We start from the raw sequence: 16,865 nt of genomic DNA, 5'->3' as shown, positions 1-16,865 counted from the left end.
GCCTGCCCGTCCCTCACCCTCCCCATTTACCCCCCAGCAGCCGGGGCCGGGTCCCCTCACACGACAGGAGGCAGCCGGGGCCTGCCCCACACCTCGGGGGAGCTCGGGGTGCGTGTGCTCGTGTGGAAGGAGCGGGGCCGAGCTCCTCAGCACCGCCCCGCCGGGACAAGGCCCCGCACCTCCCCGCTCACCCCTCCTCAGCTCCCTGAGGCGCCGCGCCCCCCCCTCAGCCCTCAGCCGCCCGCCCCGCTCCCGCCTTCCCCTTCCCGCTGTCAGTCGCGGCTCCGCCCGCCCCCGGCCGGTCCCTGCCCGCCTCCTTCCCTCCCCCGGCGGCCGGCGGAGGAGCCGCCGTTTCCGGAGTACACAGAGCGGCGCTGGCCGGGCGGCGGCGGCGGCTGTCGCGGGCAGGTGAGTGAGCGAGCGCCGCCGCCATGCCCCCGCTCCCCGCCGCCCTGCCTCAGCCCGCCCGCGGCTCCGCAGCCCGCGGGGCCCTGGCGGTGCGAGGCACCGGGCTGGCGTGGCCGGCGGTACCGCCGCTCTCCTCGGCTCTCCCGGGTGCCGAGGCGGGCAGCGGGCGCTCTGGGGCTGGGAGGAGCCCCCCGGCGGCTCGGCGGGAGGGCGGCGGTGCCCCGAGGCGCGGCCCGGGGGCTGTCGCCGCGCACCCTCGGCAGCGCCGGCCCGGCCCCGCTGTGGCGGCGGGGGCAGGCTCGGCACGGCTCGGCTCGGCACGGGGCGGTGGCGAGGCTGCGGCCGCGTCCCCTTCTCCCCTTCCCTCCGCCGTGACCCGAGTGCGGGCAGCCCGGCGGGGCCTGCTCCTTGCGGGCGTTGCTGCGCCCCTTGGTGGCGAGCTGTGGCCGCCCGCCGCTCCCTCCGGCCTGCTCCGGCCCCGCGGCGAGCGACGGAGACCCCGCGGCGGGGACCTCGCCTCAGGGCGGCGCGGCTCTGCCCGGCCGCCTCCCGCCTCAGGGCCCGGCCGGGCTCCGGGGGCTGCCCCCGGGAGGTGCCCCCCGCAGAGGCCTGGCGCTGGGCTCCCCAAGCCCCCGGCCCGCAGCGGTGTCTCCGTGCTGCCGCCCGCGCTCGGCTTTCACCTGACGCCTGCTTCCAGCGCTATTCAGTGTTATTTTTAGTCCCTCGTGTCCATACTGCGGGCTGAGGAGGGAAACTCTCGTTTTGGGGTGTAGCTGGAAACTTTGCTGGTATACCTTTGCTTTGCTCTGCTGGAGACAGGGCCTGCAGGTTTTTATCCCTGAGTGACGAGGAGCAGGTATAAATTCGTCAGGTGGAGGGATGTTACCTCAGTAATTTGAAAGATTTTGAGAGACCTCTTCTGATTTTGTTTCAGGTGGAATTGCAAGCCTAGTTACAGGTACGAGTCAGCCATTATTATTAGTTCTCCAGAGGAACAGATGTCTGGGTGTCATGGTGAAGAGGGCGGCGTACATCAGCCCTCTGTAGTGGCAATAAGTGCCCGGCTCCTCGCAGCCGGTCAGCCTGGGGCTTCAGAGGCACGTGTAGCTGGCAGGAGGTGCGGGTTTGGTTCCCAAAATGGCACTGAGCCTTGTAACAGCCAGCGTGGCTGTTGGATAATCTCAAATCCAGAGGCCGGGGAAAAGGTCAGCACTGGTTTTAAGGCTGTTGTTGCTTGTATGCTCAGCCCGACACCATCTTGGGGTGCTGTTGAGGTGCTGTTGCTGCTTTCCGTGGGTGACAGACGGCTGAAGCTCCTGCAATCTGCTCCCCTTCCCTCATCTCTCTGAGGTATGTGGCATGTGTTGTGGAGCTCCCAGCCACATGAAGGTTTCGGTATGCAGCTCATGGGATCAGGAGCCCTGGCCGATCGTGGCGTGCACTCAGGTGCTATTTGTGTATCTTGTACATCAACATGATTTTGCACTTGGCTGGAGCCTTTTCCTAGCCAGTGTTTCTACAGAAGACCCTTATTCTGGAGACAATTGCTATTCTTCTAAATCTAGAACTTGCACAAGGTTTTTGGTTGTTTTTCTTTCTCTCCTAGAAGGAAGGCCTTTCTCTTTTAACTATTACAGTTGTGAAGAAGGTGTGATTCGGGTCAACATACGTGTTTCTGCTGCTTCATGTCACCTTTGAGGTGTGAGGAACTGGGCTGGAAGCAACGCGGAGCTGCTCCTTCATGTGCGTCTTGTGGTGTTGCTTCTTAGGTCAGCGTAAGGCATAAATCCTTCTGTTAGCGTTTTTCATTCTGAATCAGGAGTTACTCAGAGGTGTTAGGAAACTAGAAATACTGCATACGGGGAATATTTTTGAGACTAAAGTCTCTTCTGAGACTCTGAAATGTGGTTAACAATTGATCCTTCATACAAAACAATGAAAATAATCTGCTGAAAATCTTTAAGAGAATAGTCTGAGTTTCTTCCACCTCTTAGGTACACTTGTATTTGATCACTTGAATCTTTTTTTCTGTGTTTTTTCCTTCTGCCTCCAAACTGAGAGCGCTTTTCCCCCCACTTCTTCCCAAAATGTATTATTTTTCATGACCTCCTCTTCCCCTGCATACAAATGACTGCCAGGCTTTCTTTGCAGGAAAACAACTGTATTTTTACTGTCCTGTGAGGTATAAGTAAGCTTCCTTTTATATCCTGTATTGAGTGTAGTTTTAAGTGCTGCTGCTTGCCTCTCATTACTCAAAACAGGGTTGTGTGAAGAGAAATTGTGCCGCTGCTTTTGTTTATATAGTAGTGCTGTAATAGGAAAAGACTTGTTCTTGGTACAGTGAATGCTGGTACACCAGAGATCCTGCTAATGATAGTGATTAATAGGTGCTGCTCAAAATAGCTATCACTGTTGATATGACTAATTGTACCGTATGAAAAGAACTCCTTTATTCCCACTAATCTCAAGGTGTTTCTAGAGTTCTAGAGAAATGCCTGATCCGTGCAGACGAATAAATGCCCAGTGAAATGCAGAACTTAGAGTGAAGTGTGGCAATTCTTCAACAGCTTGCTGCTGTGCTGACAAAACACTTGGGGCTGAAAATGAAGAATATCTTCTTGTGGTTACTGTAGGTAGATAGAATATTATTACTGGAATTGGATGCTAGCCAGAGCAACACCCTACATGTTACGAACAATGCCAGGGTATTGTTTGTAGCTATAGAAAGGGTTTTATATCATACATGAAAGATGACATTTCCAGCAGCATGGGTAACCTCATCACAAAAACAGTGTGCTGAGGCTGGTTCACAGGGCAGCTGATTCTGCTAGGCTCGACAAAATCAACATTATAATCGCACCAGTCCTCCTAGAGCTTGGTGATATGTCTCAATTAGTGTTTTTTGACCTTCATTGGCCTTTGGGTAACAACAATTTATTAGTAACATGCTGTAGGCAATCTTGTGCTCTCCAGGCAAAATTGTATTCTGGGACATTTAGATTTTGTACATCTTGTGGCTGAAAGCAACTCTGGAAGCTTATTCGGGGACCACAGATCTAAACCACAGAAGGTACTGTCTCTCGGTATCTGCAGAATCTGAAGCTCTGCCTGGTAGGATGAAAAAATGTTTTGAAAGCTAAGTGGAATTTGTTAAAGATGTGTTCCAAACTCACTGAGATGCTAGTATTAATGTTTTGTCGTGCCTTTTTGGCTTTGTGTGGGTTTCTTGTCTTCTGTTGTTGGTGTACATAAAGGATAATTTTATAGTAGGAGGAATTTAGTCCCTTCTGCCCCCAAAGAAGCTATTAGGTTTCTTTTTCAAATTAAGTTGTGGGAGAGCGGAGCAAGAGGCATTAATATTACTAATATTACTTTGCACTTTAATTGCTGAATTTGTCTGATATGATTCCAGTGTTCTGGTGTTCTGTGAATGTATCGTTTTGGTCTAATCCTTGAATTTTGCCAAAAACATGACATTGGTGAGATGTTTCACTGATGGTACGAGACAAGAATTATTTTGGGAACTTTGGTGGTCTTGAAATACCAATCTTGCCTTAGTCAGCTGTAATTGGTGAGGATTAGTATATTGTTTTCTTAAAAATAAATGTAGGGAGCTTACTCTGCATGGTTCTATTAAGCTCATCAACTTTGCACGAGGCAAACTGACTTCCAGCGACCTGAGTTAGAGCAGCCTTAGAGTACGAGGGGAAGAGTGGGTGTGAGGGGAAACAGCAGAGCAGAGATTCTAGAAATGCAGGTTTTGCTTGGAAGAATGAAAAAGGGCTGAAAAGGGGAACGCAAAGTATTCCAGGTGGTGCTGAGGGAATGTTGAGGTGGCTGTGAGTAAAGATTAGTAGGGTGTGCATGAGGTGGGAGTAGCTGGGGCTGGTGGAGCATGTTCGGAAGTTTTTAGCAAGTTAGACATTCTGTCTGTGGTATTGCCTGCTGTTGGTGGTCCATTGGCTTCAGGCTAATGATAACATACAAGAGCTTATTGGCGCAAGCACCTATTACAAATTTTATTAAAACAATGAAAGTTTTAAGCGGGGTATTCCAGGCCTTTTCTTTGAAGAACCATTTTCACAAAGGAAATAAATACTCTCCCTTTGAAGGAAAGCCATTATAAGAGAACATGATAACACCAGTAAATATTTTTTGTACTTCTAAAATATAAAACAGCTTCTTGCTGTAAAGTAGCTGCCCCCCATTTTTTAAATTAAAAGTTATCTTGTGTGTTTTCACTGGTAGGCTTACATCAGAGAAAGTAATTCCTTAGGAAACATCTTTAAAATGCCTCCTTAAATTGTGACTACTTTCCAATTATGGTTTTCAGTAAAATTCTCTCCTTGGGATGACTGAACATATTTTCTGTTTTAGGCTAGCTCTTTTCATTGTCTTGCAAGACGGCTGTATTCCTTCTTTGTGGTCTTGTGTTTCTTGCTTTTCTATTAGTTTTCTGCTTTCTCAAGTGGTTAGGCTTTTTTAGTAAATATGACTTTGTAATGTTCTATCTAGTTGTCTTTCAGTGGGGTACTTGTCAGAAGTTAATGTTTATTGGTAGGCATTTCTGTACAATAGCATTGCAAAAGACAGATTATTTGGAAAATTTCAACAGGAAAATTCCTCTACTACCCCGTCAGCCACCTCATCTCAGGCTTTTGTTCTTTCCTGACTTATGCGTTGGCTAGGAAGTTAGAGGGGAACATGTTAACTGATTGTTTAATAACAGTATTGAAGGTGTGATTCCTGTTTAGTTGTGCACTCAAAGCTGACATTTAAATGGAGTCGTCTGATTACAGAAAATTCCTCATAGGCTTCTGTGCGACATATGCTGGTGCAATCTGGGGATGGAACAAAAGTCCTGAACGTCAACAATTTCTGAATGTTAGGGGAAGTTTGTTTCCCTTGTTAGGAATAATATTTACCTTTGACCCTTTAATGCTTTATTCCGACATGCTTTTGGGGACTTTTGAAAGCACCGTATGGAGTGTGTTGTAGAGGAGAGTGTGGGAGAAGAGCAGAAAGGTGGGAATGTTATGGACCCCTTGTTTCACCAAAGCCATACCTAGTGTGTGATTCATGCTTTTGTTACTATGGGAGAGTAATCTAGCAATGAAATTTATCTTTAATTCTTTCAGAACCAACTGGTTTTAGTTTCTCAAGTAGATTACCTCACTGTGATAACTTGGTGTGTTTGCAAGTTTCTGGGTAGTATTAGGAATTCCTCAGGATTTACTGGGGTGAAATTACACCCTTTCAAGCATGTCTGTGTGCTCTGTTTGATACCAAGATGTTTGAAGCAATGTTCTAGGTATTTTCCCTGTTTATGAAAGTTGAACTTCCTGCTCTTCTGTAAAGATTATAGAACTTGGCTGATTATGCCTTAGAAGAACAATTTGAGTTCAAGCACAAGAGCTTCCCTAGAGAAAGATAAAGCACCTGAACGTCTACAGCTTACATTCCAGAAAAATCTGGAGATCTTTTTAAGTGTTTCTTCCAAAGAGTGTAAGTACAAGGTAATATTTTAAAATGTTCCTTAAAAATACTTGAAGCTTTTAATCTCATCCTGAAGATGCTAGAAATTCTTCTTGTGTAGCCTAGCCATATTACAGAAATGCTGAAAAACAATGAAAGCTGTAGTGACCAGGAGGGACAGACACAAAAACAACTCCTGTTGTTGTCAAAAGACTTTCATTGTCTCTGCACCCTCAAAACTCGTGAAGAAGACTGAAGATCACAGGGGAAATATTACCATGGGTAAATGCAATTCTGTGCTGAAAGAATCAAGGAATGTGATCTTTCTGTTAAGTATTTCAAAATTTTTCTCAGAATGCTATTTGCAAGTCTTGCACCAGATGGTATTTTGTAGAAGGAGGAAGAATACAAGGAGGAAGAGACTGTAGAACTGGAAGAATGAAATTTTTAGGTAGTCTGTATTTTTCTGCATGCATCTCGTCAGGTAACTTCAACGTGGAATGGTTTTATCACCTCCAAACGTTCAGATGAAACTATGTATGTCACATGAACATAAAAACAAGTGCAGCTTTTTGTCTTTTGCTGAAAGCACTTGTGATTAATTAAAAAAAAAAAAAAAACAGTAAGGATTTTGAGACAGGAATATATTGATTTATTTATTTGGAGCAAAGCACAGCTGTATTTATTGCCTATTGGTGAGTGGTCTGCAGTTCTTTGTCCAAGCAGGAGTTAAGGCCAGATAGTATAGAACAGCGTTAACTAAACCTGTGCAAATATGTTGTACAGAATCCAACTTCATCAGTGCACGTTTCGCAGCTCTGGAAAAACTGTATTTAGCCTCTTACTAAGGATATAGTTAGGTATTTATATTCATTTGGCTGAACGACACAGTTTGCAAATATTTGCATAACAAGGTAATAAGTTCTACGCTTTTTCCAACGTGAAATGACCATTTACAAGCAGATGATGTAGCGGAGAGCTTTAACGTGGTGCCAAAAATAGATCTAAAGCTAAATACGTGTGTGTCATTTAGAAAAGCTAAAAACTTTAATTTGATCAAGACCAAACAAATAAGAAAATGTATAGTGATAAGAATTTTGCTTTCCTGAGCCCAGTTCTGAGCAGTGCAAATGAAATGATCAAGCCCGCCAGGTTGCCGCTGTTGTTGGCAGGAAAGTAGAGGTTTGCGTAGATACTCGTACATTCTTCACCTACAGAGAGCAAACTGACGTACTTTGCTAACTCACAGTGGAATACAAATAAACTGTGCTGGGCAGCAACTGGTATAGATACACAAGTTATGATACAAGCCAAGTTAAAATTTTGGTAGTATAATAACCTGTACTTCTGTTTAACTACTTTTGAAGACAAGCTGCTGAAGTTTTTATATAGAAAAGCAGGGCTACATTAGCTAAAAATAAAATTTCCTGAAATAATGCAAGTAAAAGCAGACTTTTATTTCTATGGCTTCTTTTTCTTAAGAGACTTCCATGCTAATAAAAATTGCATGAGGTGCTGGGAGGAAATGCCAGTTATTAGGACAAAATGCTGGAAAAAGAACACATATACCATTATTGGGAATGTGCTTGGTTCTGTATTAAACGGTAGAAAGATTCCTTGCCCAGAGAGCTTCCAATTTTTGTGTATGTCTTGTGTTGCTTTTCAGAAGAGAAAATGAAACCTTTTCTCATTAGCAGTCCCATTAAATCTCATAATAAACCTTTTTTCTCTAAATGTTGCAACAAGCTACAGGACAGATTGTGATGTCAAATTCAGCACTTTGACCTTCAAGACCAAAGAGGAATGAGTGTCGTAAAGTTTGAGACAAGTTATTGCAAAATAAGCTAAGCAGTTATCAGACTTCATATAAAATTGCAATTATTTGACCATGAATTTAATGTGGGTTTGTTGAAGTTCTTCTTAGCAAGTGCTTTCTGCGGTTATCAACTCTAATTTAAAATACATTTATCTTTCATATAATATTTGGTCTTAAGACTTAGGTCATGGGACAGAATGTGAGGTAGTTTGGCAGTCTTCAGTCAAGTGCACTTCTTGGTTTATCCACGTGGAAACGTGGTGCAGCTGACCTGTGCTATTTTGAAATTAATCCGATGCTTGCTTTTGTGGTTAGAAAAGATTCTGCTCTGGTTAAGAGAAATCTATTGCTCTGCAGATGTTGCTGGATGTGAGATCTCTTGAAAACCACTAATGATACATGTTTTGTTTTTATATAGGAATGTTACATTTTTGTGGTGATGGATTGGTATGATAGAATAAATCTGTAGTTGACGCACAAGATTAAGTGAGATGTTTTGGGGAAAAGTGCATTTTCTTCCTTTGAAGACACACCAGGAAGCGTCTTTTCTTTTTCCATTTTAGTTTCTGGAACACTTAAGTTATTGTGACGTTTGATTAGAATTGTCTGATAGTCAGGCAAAAGAAAACAAACTGATTTGCCCCTTAATTGTGTTTCCCCTGAATGTGTGCTGAAAGACTCGAGCATCTCTTCTACTCTTACCTTCTCTTGCCTTTCACCGTATTGCAGTGACCCTGGTTTTAGTTGAGGGCTGCAGCGATCTCTTCTGAATCAGGTGCTGTCTTTCAAGCATCAGGAGATGTTCTTATCACTGAATCTCTAACGCTTTTTAGGTTGGTGCTGATCAGATGGCAGAGTTACTACATTAAAACCTTTCATGGTGTCTTTGATTCTGAATGCTTTTCAGAAGAGCATGCTTTAACCAGACATGCCCTTGGACTGAACACTTGGTGTGTGGATGGGCTTGCACGCACCAGAGTTGAGGGTTGAATAGCTACTCTGGTTATAAAGTACAATGTAGTAAGTTTAAATGGTTCTTAAACACCTGTACAGGGATTATTACCTATCCAATGCATTGATTTTTTTGGACAATTTAGAGTGCTTTTAAACTAAATTTCTCAAGTCAGCTTCTAAGGGAGTGTCTGTAATTAGCTGTTGGTCTATCTAGGATTGCCTGTCCTTACCCTCTTATTTATTTTGTGTTTTAAAGTGTGTTTCCCCATCCTTTGCACTTTGCAGGATTACTGATGGAAAATGTCTGCCTAGGCTGCCTTCCCTTGTGTTTCATATATTTTGCTTCATGTTCCTCCTGAAAGGTCTTAGTGTCCCTCAATTTTTTGTGCATTATGACATTTATATACGCTTACTGATAATATGACTGATAAAATTTAACTTGACATTAAGTTGTGGGTTTTTTTCTGAGATAGTTAACAATTCTTACTGACAATTTCTTAAGCTTGCAGTTCAGCAAGTGGATGCTCTTCTCTGTCTGATGTAGTGTGTTGCTTCCTGAAGCAGAAGAAAATTATGTATTTCATTTAGTCACTTTCTGCTTAAAACTTGAATTTGTCTTTTGTTCCAGAATTTTTAGCACAGATGAAGCAGTTTCTTTTTCAAAACATTTTTGTTGCTTCAGGGAAGGAATACATTCTCTTCTTTGCATATGCTATTTGATATATTCTGTTCAGGAGCACAAGTTGTTTGTCTCTACTGTGTTGGTTGTTTTTCATTGCACATTAATTTGTATATCAGGAAAAGCAAGGTAAGTGTAGTTTAAGAAATATTCTTCACTACCTAACTGTGGTCCCTTCTCTTTTAACTTAAGATTTTGTAAGTGATACGCTCCTCAGCATGACAAGCAGAGACAGGAAGGTATGCTGTATTTTGATCCACTTATACAGTATGTTGAAGAGGAACATATGTGAATGTGGGGCATCGTGTGTGCTTTACCTTCCTTTGTTAAACGTGTTTCTCTAAAAGGAATCCGAAGTGAGCAAAGTTACACTGGCAGGATTTGCAACAGTGGACTTAGAGTGAATATTGTGCAACTAGATATGTGTGAATACTGGTTATAATGCTTGGTGAAAAAGCCTGGTTGTGCCTTAAAGCACTGTTTACTTAGTGAACTTCCTATCCCCTGAGTAGCTGTCTCTAAAGGTTTGTGTTGTTAGGGAGTGGCATTTTTTTCTTTTCCTTTTGCATCACACCGTTGACTTAAGACCTGTAATTCACTGCCTTCGTTTACCTTACACTGTCATAGGCAAATCTCATTCTGCCCCAAAGACAGCGTTCTGAGAATGTCTTGCCCAAAATAGGGACAGAAGTCTACATAAGCAGAGTCTATACGTTTCAATTTCAGAGGCAAAGAAATGCCAACAGAATAATCTGAAAGATGAAAAACAGTCGATGGAAGCATTTTCTGTTCCAGACAGAGAACAATATGTTGGCTGTAAGGGGAGATACAAATGCATTTTGTAAGTGGCTGTGCTGTTTGAAATTATGGTATGCATATAAGAACTCAAGCAGCAGAATGCCTTGCTAATAGCATTTGAGACACCATAAATAGTTGAAGCTAATTTTGATCATTGTATTCATACATTGTAAAGAAGACCATCAGTTTCACTGCCGAGCCTGCAATCATCTCATTTTCTAATGCCACTGAACCCAGTCACTATACTTTTTCTCCTGGTGATTTTTTCATTTTGTAGTTATTTTTCCCGTTTTCTACTTTAATTTTCATTGAAAATGCTCCTGTTTGTATGCATTGCACAGTGAGGATTGGAATGCTAGCTGAAGGAGGCAGAGAGAAGTCTGCCGTGTTGAAAATGTGAAAGATTCCTGTTGTTCTAAACTTGGTTTGGCTTAAACTCCCCTGCTGCACAGAAATACGAGTAGTAGTTGAAGGTAAAAATGCCTTGATGTATAAAATATTACTTTGAAGCTAGTCCCAGTTCTGACTTCAGTGTAGAGTATTCCTAATAAAATAGTTGATAAAGGCAAAAAGTGGTATGGCCTGCCCCAGCCGCGTAATGTTACGGGACACTATGAAGAAAGGTCGTTTTCCTTATTTTTAAAATGGAAATTTTGAGAAAATGATTTTTTGAAATTGTTTTTTAGTGAAAGAGCACATAGCTGGTATGTGCCTATTACATGATATATTGTTAGGTGTAAGCAGGATGTATTTGTTGTGAATAAGAACTTGTGAATAAAATGAAATATTAATACCTTGATGAGCAGTACAAATACCTTTCTAATACTGTGTTTTTGAAATCTTCATGTAGGAAAAAGAAACTAAAAATAGGACCAATGCTGTTGACTTTTGAGCAAAAATAAGATTTTTAGTGTTTAAAATTGACGGGTAACTACAGTCTTTGTAATACAGTAGACAGGGAAAAGCAGTTTCTTAGGAAAAGATGGAAAAAAATCCATCTAGTATGCCTGCATTTGTTTATCATAGTGTTCTCTGGGAGATTGCTACAGATATGTGTTGTGAGCTTATGCAGAATACAGAATTGTAATTGCCTGATAGAATAACTCTAGAAATAGAGCAAGATCCTTACAGAGAGCCTTGGAAGGAAGGCATAGCGGTAGCAGTAATAACACAATTTTGTTTTGTTTTTCTCCATATGATGCTTTGGAGACAGGAATGGATAGAAATCCTTCCCACAGAAATGTGTTAGCTGTTCTGTTTGATTGTGAGGAGCAATTTACACTTTCTTCTACCGTCAGTAACTCTGGAGCAGGCTATACACAAGTTCGGTTTTCTGTCAGTTTGCAAAAAGGGGAAAAATGTGGAAGATATATTATCTGTAAATGGAGAAAATAGTTAAGGAAAATAGAGAAAACATAAGCCTTATTTAGTTGTTAGCTCTACCAGCTTCTTTGCAAACAACTAATTGTTCCATGGGGGACTATTACTGTGCTGTTTATCTTAAAGCAGATATAAGGTGAACTTTTTACCCAAGTAATAATTCCACTCGTCTTCTCCTGGGACATGTGTGGAAGGAGTCATTATTTTTATTTTTATCTCTTAACTCTGTTGCAGGTTAGACAGAAGGGAGAGGTCCTTTAGCAATGGAAGAACTTGGGCAGAAGTGACTACTCTAGCAGACCGTGTTTGCCTTTTTTCTTCTGCCGAAAGCCCATCTCCCTGTGTTAGGAAGGTTAAATATTTAAACACGTTAAACAAAAAATGTTTTTAGGGACAGGGGAAAGAAAGCAGGGTATGTACAAGACTAGTTTTAGGAACTGTAAGAATTGCATGGGTTGTAGTTGGAAATAATTTCCCATTTCTCACAGAATGGACACCATCTAAATATTCAAGAATTTATTGGTTTTTAGCTACCAAATTAAATTTGTTGAGGAAAAGTTGGAAGGGAAATACTTTAATGAACTGTTTGGCCCAGTCTCGATTACTGAATAATAGAGGAATGCTTACCTTTTGGAATAGGCAGAAGTTGTTTTTTTTCATGGGCTTACTCAGTCTTTGCTTAGCCTGTTGGCTCTACTTTTTAACAGTTTTTCTGCATTTTGCGGAAATAGAAATACAACGCTTTGTAAAAGATCCACAGTGCCTCAAAGCAACCTTCCTCAGGGCTTAGAGCTGATCTAAGAGCATCTTGGTATATATTTCTGAGAGCAAGATAAAGGACATCTGTGACATCTGTGTCCCATGCTTCCTGAAAGCACCACGATGAGTTTGCATGGTGTGGGGAGATGGGAACTGCCATGGTGCATAATGTTGATCATGGACTAGTAATGGGATGATGAGTGGTGTCCAAAGTCAGCCTGGCTGAGCTGTATGTAGCTACTGTGTCAATGTTCCACTGCGGTTGGAAGAACTTGAAAATAAAGAATATGTCTTAGATGAGATCCGTGTTGAAATACAAAATCCCTGGCTGTGATTCCTGAGTGGTGTTGATTGCAGTGCAGTGTCTAGCTGCTTGCAGGAAGGTGGGTTTCAAGCAGGCTGCAGGCTCACCTGGTGAGGAAGCTCTGTGTGCACTGAATCAGATGTGAATCAAACATTTTCACAACACAGTTTGTGGTAGGTGGCATGCTTTATGACAAAGAATACTCTTACGTGACAAAAACCACCTATGCTATGTTCCTGAAAGTTTAAGAAAGGTGGGGATAGAAACACTTAAGAAAAAGTAAAGACTTTCTTAATGTTAGACTCAATGAGGATTTTGGAATTATTTCTGTAATTCTTATTACTGAAAGCAGAGACTGCAGGGAAACCATTTATAAAATATTTACATCTGACAAGCAAATTATATTAGTTCTTTAATTTCATATTTTATGGAGACCACAGTAATAAAACATTTAATGAATTTAAGATTTTGAAACAGTTATTTGGATTGTTGGGTAGTCATAGTGTGATACTCTTTTTCCATTTGAATAACAGTATCCTTTTTGAAAACATACTGGCAAATAGTTTCCTAGTGGTATGATGAATTTTTGTGGCCATCATTCATTGACATGAGAATTTCAGTGATTTTTTTTTTTTTGAGAGGTTTTTAACCCTCATTTTAGGATGGGGGAGAGAGGATAAGCTTTCCATCATTGAACCTTAAGACTCAGTGAAATTACTGTCAGAAATATCTTCTTAAAACATTGTTTTTTTGCGAAGGGAAGGGCAGTCTTGACTTGTAACATCGTCAACATAAATAAGAATTTCTTTATTTTTAGTACAGATAGTATTGTTGTTTTTCTCCAGTTGCCACCTAGGAATGAATTTCACTTTGGGCTGCTTTGGATTGTGCTGCTCCTATTGGCATGCTAACTTCATGGTATAAACTGATAAGTTATAAGTTGATGAGATGACTGACTGGAAAACAATAAATATAAAATATTTAAGTCAGTTTCAAAATCTAGCTCTGCTGCCCTAAGAGATTCTTGCACTTGTTTTTCTCTAGTCTAATTTATGTTCACTTATCTGCTTTTATTCTTAATTGCTAGAGGCTGTCCTCCCACTTGCACAGTTCAGTTTCTGTGGAACTACCAATAAATTCAAATGATGCCCTGCTGAGAATAGGATGGAGGCTGAAGGAGGAGTGGGAGAGAGAAAGTAGAACATACTAATGGCATTTATTAGAACTGCCTGTGCAGACTAATGCAAAATAAACTGTATTTATTGTAAAACATGCTGATAGAATATATAAATTTAACAAAGCTTGTTGTAGTGCTTCATGTCTTAGTCCAAAGATTGTTCCTTCTTTCCTAATCTTGCTTATGTAGCCAAGTTGTCTGAACAACTGATTATGTCCAAAATATACTTCAGAAAAAAAAAAATTTAACTTCTAATGACAATTTGTTTGCTCTTATAGTTCTAGTCTGACTAATCTTCTAATTATACAAAGGAAAATGATACCAATATAGTTAGTCTTGTTTTGAAAGGCTATCTGTTAGTTTGCTGTAAGCATTATCAATATTTTGCTATGTGGTTCATTGGAAGTTACCATTTCTTTTTTTCTTCCACTTTGTGCGTAAGCAAAGGCAATCACTCGTGCCTAGTGACCAAAGCTGGCCTTCTCTGCGGAGTAAGCGCAGCCAACTGAGCAGTGATAGGCATTCCCGCTGCTTTCTGAGATGTCTTTTCTAGGACTGAAACAGATTATTTTGGGGTAGGTGGAAGAGCGTTAGCACGTGGCCGATGAAAATGCAGACACGTACTTGTAACTGTGCAGCTCTGTTGAGGGCCTGACCTTGTCAGACTGCAACCTCCAGGCTTGGGATGCCTCCTGGCAACTTTTTTTTGGCACTTTGGAGACAGAAAAATATTTTTTCATTCTTCAGGGAGTTGTACTGTATCAAAGTGCTTCTGTAGGAGAATTTGTACATGGCGGGATGTTTCACCCTAGCAACTGTTAAATTAAATATTGATAAAAGTATGGAAGGGAGTTATGAATAGTGCTAACTAATTAGAAGTACAAATTTAGACCCTAATCATTGTGGTCTGGATAGACATTTGATCCAGTAGGCTCTTCTGATTTTAATATATCTTGTGTAGGAAATGTTGAAGAATCAATGGTCAACTCTTACATTTTGTTGTTGTCCAAAAAAAAATTTAAAAAAAAATTGCAGGTTTAAGCAAAATCCATCTAACAAATAAATGGTGTTAGATGAGAAGTCTTCCTTTCTAATAAAACCCTGCAGTTTTTAAGACTTAGCATCTGCAAATATTCTCTAAGTCACTCTAATTGCTGTAAGTTTATGCTTCACTTTGCAGACTGCCCTGAAATGCATTTCTGTTGTATTTTAAGGTCTTTATCTAAACCTTCCAACAAATAAAGCTGTTTCATTGCACTGCAGTACTGGCAGCGGCATTGAAAACTTCTTTTTCAGAGGAGACTCTTAAACCTATAATACAAAAATACTGTGTGTTTCTAATTCTAATGCCCTTAAAAATGATGTAAAATTGTCCTGACCAGAAGCATATGGTTGTAGGTTCTGACGTAGTCTGTGCGCTATCATGACTATAGGAAACAGTCTGCAACGCAGAGGATATTTAATTTAAAAAATTGGGATAAGGGTCGTGAATTGTATGCTAGAAATAGAAAATAAGATTAGAGGTTATGTTTCAGGCATGGAGCCGTCTCTGGGGGGGGAGCAGAACAAGGTTACTTCAAGGTTTGGAGCCTGCTTGGGGGGTGGGGAGAAGGCAGGAAATCCAGCAGGGCTAAAAAGGGTGCCTGGGGGAGTTGTTGTAATAGATTACGTAAAACTTGCCACGTATCTCCTGGGTGCTTCGTGCTGTGCATGGTGACTTTCTCCTTACCATTGCTTGCTCCTGCTCCATCAGGCACGGGCAGCTCGTGGTGCCACTGGGGTGGCTCTGCCTGGGCCGTCTGCACACCCTCTGCACAAACAGCCCCAGTGGCGAAGAGGTTGCTTTTTCTAAATGTAATACTTGGGAAATGTGTTTGAAAGGGGTCTGGCTGGAGCGCTAATAGATGCACCAGCTCATATTGAAACACTGCTTGAATGTGTTTGGCATCTTTGCCATGTGTTATGGCTGGCAGAGCGTTGCTGTGTCGCAATTTCTGCAGCAGAAAGCCCTTTGCCAACGTAAGCTACTGGGGAGGAGCATTAGTTGGTTAAACTCATCTAAATTTGTAAGCCTAGTTTCATGTTTGACCATTATTTTTAAATATAGTTGGTGCAGCAGTAGATAGGTGAATTTTTCAATGTTTCTTTCCAGTCTTCATTTATGAACAAGAATCAGCTCTGTTAGTGAATATTGAAATCCAGCGGTAGATGTGCTTTGTTAGTGAAGTTAGGATCTTCCACTGCTGTGTGAGGGGGGGTTTGCTGCACCAGTGGTACTAGGAGCTTCAGAGGGAACAGGACATGTCAGTTTTCAGAAGGATCTAATAAAGTTGAAGTGTTCAGGTTTGCTTATGGATGTTTCTCTGGTTCCTAGTCAATAGATCACATTCATTTGTTTTATGGGTTAAAACATTACACGTATTTTTCTTCCAAGATGTATTACACCAGCATAAATCTCCCATTGTACCCTCTGCTGGGAGAGATTTCTTGCACAACTCAGTGCAGAAATTTTGGCACATAGTAACCCGGTGACAAATTATGCAGATGGATGGGAGCTTAGCTGTTTGTGTAAAACTGTCAGTACTTCTACTTTCAGGACATGCTAAGCTGGTCCGACAGTGCTTTATATGTTGTAAATTAGGTCAGATAATTATTTAACAATTGATAACTTAATTTGGAGGGTTGTTTGGGGAGTAACTTTAACCCAAGAACAATGGATTTTTTTTTTTTAAAGAGAAAATGGCATTGCATCAAATCACAGCAGAATTTATCTGAACGTCAGTGTGTCTGTTGTATGCCTTTCCCTGCCATAGCCTTGATGTAGTAGCTTAAAGCTGGAAGCAGGCAGAGCTGCGTGTGCTGCTGAGACGTGCCGGTGGAATTCCATGTATGCGTTTGTTAGCAAATTGCTGTTGTGTTAAGTTATTTATATTCTTTAGTAGCATCTACACTAAGTTTAGAAAGTGAGATTTATTTTCCAAATGTGTAAATTTATTTCTGTTGATAGAAATAAATAAACCTCATTGCTGAGTGTAAACTGTTTTAAAGAAGCAGAACAGTAGTTTGCTAAAATATTAACTTTTGTTTTGTTTTTAATACAAAGAAAGTAGATGTA

The 16,865-nt window shown here is 41.4% G+C and overlaps 1 protein-coding gene across 2 annotated transcripts in view; it reads left to right on the top strand.

Moving 5' to 3' along the window:
* Positions 1-337: 337 nt before the first annotated feature.
* KIAA0355 (KIAA0355 ortholog) overlaps positions 338-16,865 on the top strand; it is a 51,532-nt gene continuing 35,004 nt past the window's right edge. The window contains exon 1 of one of the 2 annotated variants that reach the window (XM_032195466.1): positions 338-408. The gene's annotated coding sequence lies outside the window, so the exon portion shown is untranslated. Of the gene's footprint in view, positions 409-2,157; positions 2,178-16,865 lie in introns of those variants that run through there. The other variant, XM_032195467.1, reaches the window with a different exon arrangement.

This window comes from Aythya fuligula, chromosome 12 (assembly GCF_009819795.1).
Source record: "Aythya fuligula isolate bAytFul2 chromosome 12, bAytFul2.pri, whole genome shotgun sequence".
NCBI classification, from domain to species: Eukaryota; Metazoa; Chordata; class Aves; order Anseriformes; family Anatidae; genus Aythya; species Aythya fuligula.
Note: the sequence above shows the minus strand (reverse complement) of the source record. Positions and strands in the feature narration are given on the sequence as shown.